Source organism: Chroicocephalus ridibundus, chromosome 2, assembly GCF_963924245.1.
Source record: "Chroicocephalus ridibundus chromosome 2, bChrRid1.1, whole genome shotgun sequence".
Classification (NCBI taxonomy): domain Eukaryota; kingdom Metazoa; phylum Chordata; class Aves; order Charadriiformes; family Laridae; genus Chroicocephalus; species Chroicocephalus ridibundus.
Window position 1 is genome coordinate 4,749,240 of NC_086285.1, and position 7,692 is coordinate 4,756,931.

Consider the following 7,692-nt stretch of genomic DNA (forward strand, 5'->3'; position numbering starts at 1 on the left):
TTAGGACCGAGAAGAATAGAAGGATTCTCAACTCATTTTTAACTGTGAGGTTGTCCTCACAGCTGCTATGTTTCATTCTGACACATTCCATGCCTTGATAAAGCTATCTGAAAATTGGTTTCAACAATGGACACGAAAACCTGCAGTTGGTAGCAATGTTGTTTATGGACAGAAGCTGCTCTGTTCCACAACAATGTTAGTTGACTTGCAACAAAGTTACAAGCATAGACAGGATTTTTGCTGTACAGTATAAGTGATAGTTTCCAGAAATTAACTTTTAGCTTAATCTTTTCTGAGCATTACCCTGTAGCCCTTCTGAACCAAAAGAGGTAGTAATCCATTTCTCTTGGAGTGAAAAAGATTCTATCAACCCATCACTATGCAACAATATGGAAATTTCCTGACAAATGAAAACACATTAAAATATCAAAAACTATATTAGTTCTACTATGACAACAAATACAATTGCTGTTGATTTCCTGCATTTTTCTGTCTTTTTTGTTGTCTTTAAAAGCTTATTTGTAGGAAGTAACAGCTTTTCTTTTTTCTTTTCCTTTTCTTTTCCTTTTCTTTTCTTTTCTTTTCTTTTCTTTTCTTTTCTTTTCTTTTCTTTTCTTTTCTTTTCTTTTCTTTTCTTTTCTTTTCTTTTCTTTTCTTTTCTTTTCTTTTCTTTTCTTTTCTTTTCTTTTCTTTTCTTTTCTTTTCTTTTCTTTTCTTTTCTTTTCTTTTTTTCTTTTCTTTCTGGAAAAAGAAAAACAAAACAAAGCACCCCATATTGAAATGCTGCTAAATATAAACAATATTTCACAGTGCACTGCATTAAAAAAAAAGTGATATTGTATAGTATCAGAGTGTTTTAAGTGTCAGACATTGATGACTTGGGAAAATATGTGCTGCAAAATTACTGCAAGATTTTATATAATTATTGTAGTGACATGTTAAACACACTAAGAAAAACCTACTCACACTTACACATTATTGTATTTGAACAATGATCTATTAAAAATGTTTCCATAAAATATTTTCATGTGATTAGTGTTTAACACATGAGAGAGATAAATGAGAGATGATAAGAAGTTGTACCTTGAGGTGGTTTCTTGGCTCCCACCATATTTTATTTGGACAGGTTTTTAAAAAACAGACACTGATTTTGGAAACCCACCTTGCTGGAACTGTTCCTCAGATCATTTTGGTGTTATCTGCCACTCTACCAAGGACCATCCCTTCTGTCATGAGCTAGCCAGCATTTCACTTTAATATGCTGAACTGTGTGGTCATATTTAAGGTATTCATTAAGAATTTGTCTGGACTTGGCTCCCTAAGCTTTCATTTCTTTGAGTTTCCCCACATAAACTAAGATTCAGTCTTCACTGTGTGAAGAAAATGGATGCAAAGTCCTGTCCAATTGGTCAAGCAACTCACCCACGACACTCTAACTCCTACAAAATATGCACTGACATCTTTTTTGAGACTATGGGCATTAAAAAAAAAAGAGAGGACTTGTTATTGAGCCTGAAACTTAAAGAATCATAAATCTTCATTGGCCAAAATTTGTTTTCTGACTCATGATAAGGGGGGATATGATTCATAGGAGTCTCTTGTGATTTATACCTTGATGTATGCAACTTGTCACACAAGAGTTTTCTATAGAGAAAATGGAGATGTAAGCAAAATTGAATATAACACCCGGAACCAATCACGAACATTTAGATAAATTACTTTGATTGACAGCCACTTGGTTAGTTAATAAAAAAAATCACCATTTTCCACAGAAAGCAGTCCTTAGCAAGAGTAGTTCCAGTTGCAAATGTCTGGCAAGCCCCATTCACCACTGCAGCATTGTTAACACATGACAGAGTAATCCATCTCACAAATGAGCACCACTTCATCTTGTGATGAAATGCAGCCACACGCAGTTGAACTTCACATTACATGAGTGCACCAACACATAGAAAATACATTGCAAATGCGAAAGTAGGTGTACGTGTTTAAGTTCTCAGTCTTATAAACTGGAAATCCTCCTTTCTTTCCATGCAGCGATGCTAATGGCTCACCTATCAAATCCACTATTAAAAAATCTGCACAAGCCTTCTACATATAGCATGTATATATTTCCCTTCTGTTCTAACATTGATCCATCTGCTCAACTTTCTAATATTTTATTCACACACTATTATAGACCTCTGAATGTTAGTGACCCCATGAGATGAACGGTGAGCCCAATGAAGGGAATTCACATTCCAGTCAGCTGTTTTCCTCTCTTTTTTTGGTCGCTTGTTTGTCTAGTGGTGATTAAGGTTGCAGTTCCACTCATTAGTGAAGTGTATTAAATGGTAATATCAATAACTGACAACAGCACTGCAGTAGGACTGACTGTTCCACAAATCTATAAAAACATGCCAAACAAAGCTTTCTGAACATCGTGTCTCCAGGCATGGTGGAAATGTTTATTCCCTGCTTCCTAGCCTGGCTCATGATCAATGGAAGGGTTATAACAAGAGAGTGCCTGTTAAGCACAGCAGCACTATGCTCCATGCTTTCAAGGAAAACTCTCTTGCACTTAGAGATGCCAGGATAGATTTATTTGCCTTTTTTTTTTTTTTTTTTTTTTTTTTTTTTTTTTTTTTGGAGGGGATTGTGAAGAAGAAGAAAGAAAATTAAAAAGAAAAAAAAATCATACTTCTACATGAATTGCTTCATGAACTGCTTCATGAACCACCACTGACAAATTCTCAGAGGTCAGGGTTCTGATATATGTTTAAAGAAGTCTTGCACTCTTAGAAATTACGCTCAGGATCTTTTTGTCATACTGAGGTATCAGCCTGAGCCATCTTCCACTTTGGGGACCTGCTGGGACAGATGCTGTATAGAGATGTAAAGTATAACTGCCCTTACCATAAAGACATTTTAAGACATAACAGATGGATGAAATAAAGGGAAGCTGGAGATGACACCGTGAGAAAGGAGTAGAGAGAGTAAGATTACAAAATTAATGGGATATTTTAGCCCAGAAGAAGAAGATGAACATTTTTTAAACCAGCTTGAAAAAGTAATCACAACTTACCATTAACTTACTTATTACTAAACAGCTGTGTGACAAAGAAATCTTACAGAAAAAGAAATATGTGTTTGCCTATTTTTGTGGGGGCGAGGGATGGCTTAGTTTTTAGAAGAAATATGGGATATGCAATCATGGTTTGTCTGTGTATATTATAATCCATTTTCACCTAGTAGTGGCCAATTTCAGGCAAATTCAACATCAGAATCTCAAACACATTACATTTCAACACAAAAAAGGTCATCATGACATGCAGTGCAGGAATTGCAGATAGCTCCAGTGTCATTTCTTTCATGTCGGTGGTGAAAAGTTGAGACAGTCCCTAGGAGTTCCTGGCCAGCTGGCCAACCTGCACCGTCGTGGAGTATCGTGGAGGTCAAAAAGGTCAGTAAGTTATGTTTGAGGGTCAATGATGTCATGAAGGGAGTGAGGGAGCTTGGGAAGACAGAAGACATGGAAGGATATTGCTCTAGAGGTGAGGGACATCAGAGATAGTGTACTATAATATATGTGAAAAAGTAGATAGGACTCTTAAGAGGAATTTAGTAGTACTATAGTGATCCACTTGGAGTGAAATTTCGCAGAATCTGAGGGTGCTACATTTCAACATGCACTTCCATGGGAGACCACACCTCTCCTGCTGCTTCTCAGTATGGATACTAACTTGAAATTTTGTATCTTTTTAAAAGTCCTAATAGAAAATGGATCAGCCTGTGCTTCAAGTTTGAGTTGGCTTGAAAGCATAATTCTTTTTCTTGAAAAGAGGAAGTAATCAAACACACTGTTCATGTTCTAAATCCATTTTATTCCGAAGTCCGCTCATATCCTGATCAGTAGGGGCCACTATACATCAGCATCTCATGTTCAGAAAAATCATTCTGTTACTCTGCCACAGCATAAAGTACATATCTCTACAGAAAATTTTACCACACTGTTGTCTCGACACCACAAGTTCTGAGAGCAATTTTCCAAGGCTTCATTTTCTCAAATCCATGAGACTCATAAACTTGCTGGTAAAGACTGTTCAGTAGTGTAACAGCTCTTGCTTTCAGGAAGCATTTCTTGACCTTATATTACATTATTATATTCATTCTAACAGCTTGTCCTTTTACAGGAGTGAATTGTCCTAACAGTCGGGAGAGAAGGCAGTTGTAAAACATTTGGTTGTCATTAAAGTATTTAGTTCCCTTTAAGAAATTCTCTACTTAAGAAAATTAGGAAACTTAAGAGATCGCCTGATCCATCATAACTCTCCCAAATCAAGACCACTGAACAAAAATCCTTTGTGAGAAGGAAAGAACAAACCTACAGATAACTCTACAGAGGTGTGCAAGACCAGCTGTAGCATGTCTTCAGTAAATGGTGAGTTGGATACCTCTGGACTAAGCATAGAAAAACTGGAGAGCATTTATCACATGATGGTTTCAGCTAACTTGCATGCATTCAAAGACTGGTCCCTTTGAGCTGTGATTTTATTCCTCAAAGCATGCCCATACTCTTTCCGCTTCCAAAACCAGTGGAGGATTCATCAGCCTTGAACAATGCAGGACTCTATTGGATTGCATTTCAGGAGCTCCTTCCTGAAAACCTCCAAGCTGTGACACTCATTTCCACAACAATTACATTCACCTCTGGGCTTTGGAGAAGTAATAGAGTTAGAATAAAGGAATAATTTAGGTTGTAAGTTCCCTCTGGAGGTCATCTGGTCCAACCTCCTTGCTCCAAGTAGTTGAAGCTTTGAAGTGAGAGCAAAACTTAAAGTACAATGGTCTTCTCCCAGTGACCTGTTGTAGGGCTGCATCTCAACTTCAAGATATACATGCTGAAGAAAGAACAATGTAGTTAAGCATTAGAATGGAGAATGTTGACCAAAATCCCTGAGATGAGATCCTATAACTGATATTTGCATGGACTACACTTCTCTCTGCTTCCAACCCACAGGTCTTCCAGTCCTCTATGTTTTTTGTAAAACAGTTAAAACTTTTAATCTGTTTGGTCTGGTCCATACTACCTTCCACTGCAATCAACTGGACTGTTATTTGCATGCATTTCATGCCCCACATGTTCTTCCCATTCCATTTGCTTTTGGGTGTGGAGACTTATCACTGACTTCAATAGGAAGAGCATTCATCTCTTAATTTAGATGAAATTATCTTTTTAACTACTTACCGGATTTCCCACATTACCAGAGAGGGGATATTTTGCCAGAATTAAAAGACTCTTGTCACTACTCAAGGACAGTTTTGCCAGTGAAACTATGTGGAAAGTTACTTAAATCTCTTCAAAATTGATGACATTTCCAAACTTTAGCTCTTATAACAGAGGTGACTACATTGTTTGTCACAAAAGGAGAATTACGTGTTAAGCAACTAAAAGAATTCCTTATTTTTAGAAACAAATACTATTTTTACGTGTTGCTATGGAAGCAGCTTTGAACATGATCAGAATGGGGTAATACAGGACTTAAAATATACTTGCAGAAAATTGCCTACTCGCTCCTGGAGCACCCTAAAGACCTGAGAAATTTATAAGATTACATGAACCATAAGTGTAAGTGGAGTCATTGCATAACTCCAATCAGTTGAAATAATTTTGGAAATGGATCCTGAGATTTGTACTGATGAGGTACACTCTTGAAACCGTAACACGCACCGTAAGCAGTAAGACATTTTTTCTGGAGGGAATTTACTCTTATTCAGTAAAAATTCTCCAGTGGAGCAAGACATTTCCTTCAGAACAGGAGACACACTGGTACTCAAATTTTTACAGTTGTGTGTATGTTTTAATCTCCTACTCTAGAAGTAAACAGCTATGTAAGATTATCTGTCCAGTTACACTTTCAGCAAACTCCTCCCAGTTGAATGAATAAAGAGTGAGATGTCTGTCAACAGCTTAAGACCTTCAGGCAATACATATTGGATAAAAAAGTCCCCCACATTCAGGCAGTGTGGTGTATCTCACAACATTAGGCACTTTATCTTTCTACTAAATGACAAATCGCTTCTACATAATTCACTAGAAGTACCAGTCTGAATCTATTTAATCATTAAATATGTAAATATCAACAGCATATATGAAAAAATATTGTGAGGAGTTAAGTGCTTGGAGATTCCACTGAAAAGAAGGTGAGGTCCATAGGAAATAAACTGGTCCATCTTTTGCTTGGGTAAAACCTACCACAAGGCCAGCTATCTGACCAAACATTGTGAGGCAATAGTTGTGTTGTTTCTCCTTTTCTCACTGACCATCAGCTCTGGGGATGGAAGTCCACAGTCAGAAAGGTGAAAATGAGAAGTCAGTGTGTTGTTTCTTCCTGCCACCCCCTGAAATTTCCTCTTGAGAAAAGGTACAAAAGCTGTTGAGAAATGTGTACATTTGCAAATCCTTTCACCCTTGCTCCTGTAAGGAAGTTTGGAAGGCTGACTATGGAGAAAAGTTTTAAGGTCTTACGTAAACTTTTTCAAAATTCATTTCACAAGCACAAAATTTGGCCCACAATTGAAAAGAAAAAAAAAAAAGAAGGACGTAATTCTGTGAATTTACCTTTTGGGGCTGTGGAAATCTGTGATAGCTGAATAAAAAGTTGGAGCAAAATAACCCAGTATTGATTCGCATAGTATAAATGATTCCTGAAGGTACAAAGTAGTGCTGAACTAAGGGATTGCAGTTCCACTAAGAACACACATTAATGTTTCTACTTTTTGATTGCACTTGATGCATTACAATCACCTTTAGAGTTGACAGCATCAGCACTTGAGAGCTGTCATTCAGCCCAGATCCCATCTAGAAAAGAGAAGGTCAAGGGAATTTGTCAGTGTATTCAGACACAGGTGAACTTCCAGTAAACAGCTGCAGTCTTTAACTTCCAAGAAAACTTTATAATTGGATTATTTCTAGTAAGTATTTCTAGTTCCTCAAGGTTGGCTGAAACTTTTGAATATTTTCTTAGAATAGTGAAGCTCTTCATGGCTGGGAACTTAATAGAGTGTGTAAAAAACAAACAAACCAACAAAAAAACAAACCAAAAAAACCCAACCAAAACCAACCAAAACCCAAAAAAACCCAACACAAAACAAAACAAACAAACAAAAAAAACCAAACAGGAAAACAGGAAGAGACTAGCTTAAGTCTAAAAATACTTTTACTACTTTTTTTAAGAAGAGAAGCAACTGATAATTCAGGGTAGGATTCCCCTTGATGGTCAAGATACCTAAATTTAAGACTGAAAGTTAATGAACCTGAATGTAGGTGCCTCTCTGTGCCTTAGGTTTTTATTCAAAGGGGATTTAATCAATTTAATTAAGTAGACCCTAAAAATAATAATTTTTCCAGGGCCTAAACCTGTGAATTCAGAACAGTCCTTGAGGTCCTTGACAAGTAAAAAGCATCACTTCAGATGATTGGATCTAACTGTCAATAGAGTAAATCCATTAACAATACCACAGAAGGTCTTCAGGGCATGAACTGATCTCTTTTTTGTGTATGTGTAGGATCTAACATTTTGGGATCTTCTTAGCAGGTTTTTAGATCTGATTATAAAGAACCTAAAGATAATGATAACACTAATTCATTTATGTCCTTGTCACCAATATCCTTAAAACACTCTTGGATTATTACTGTGTCTACACCTCTAT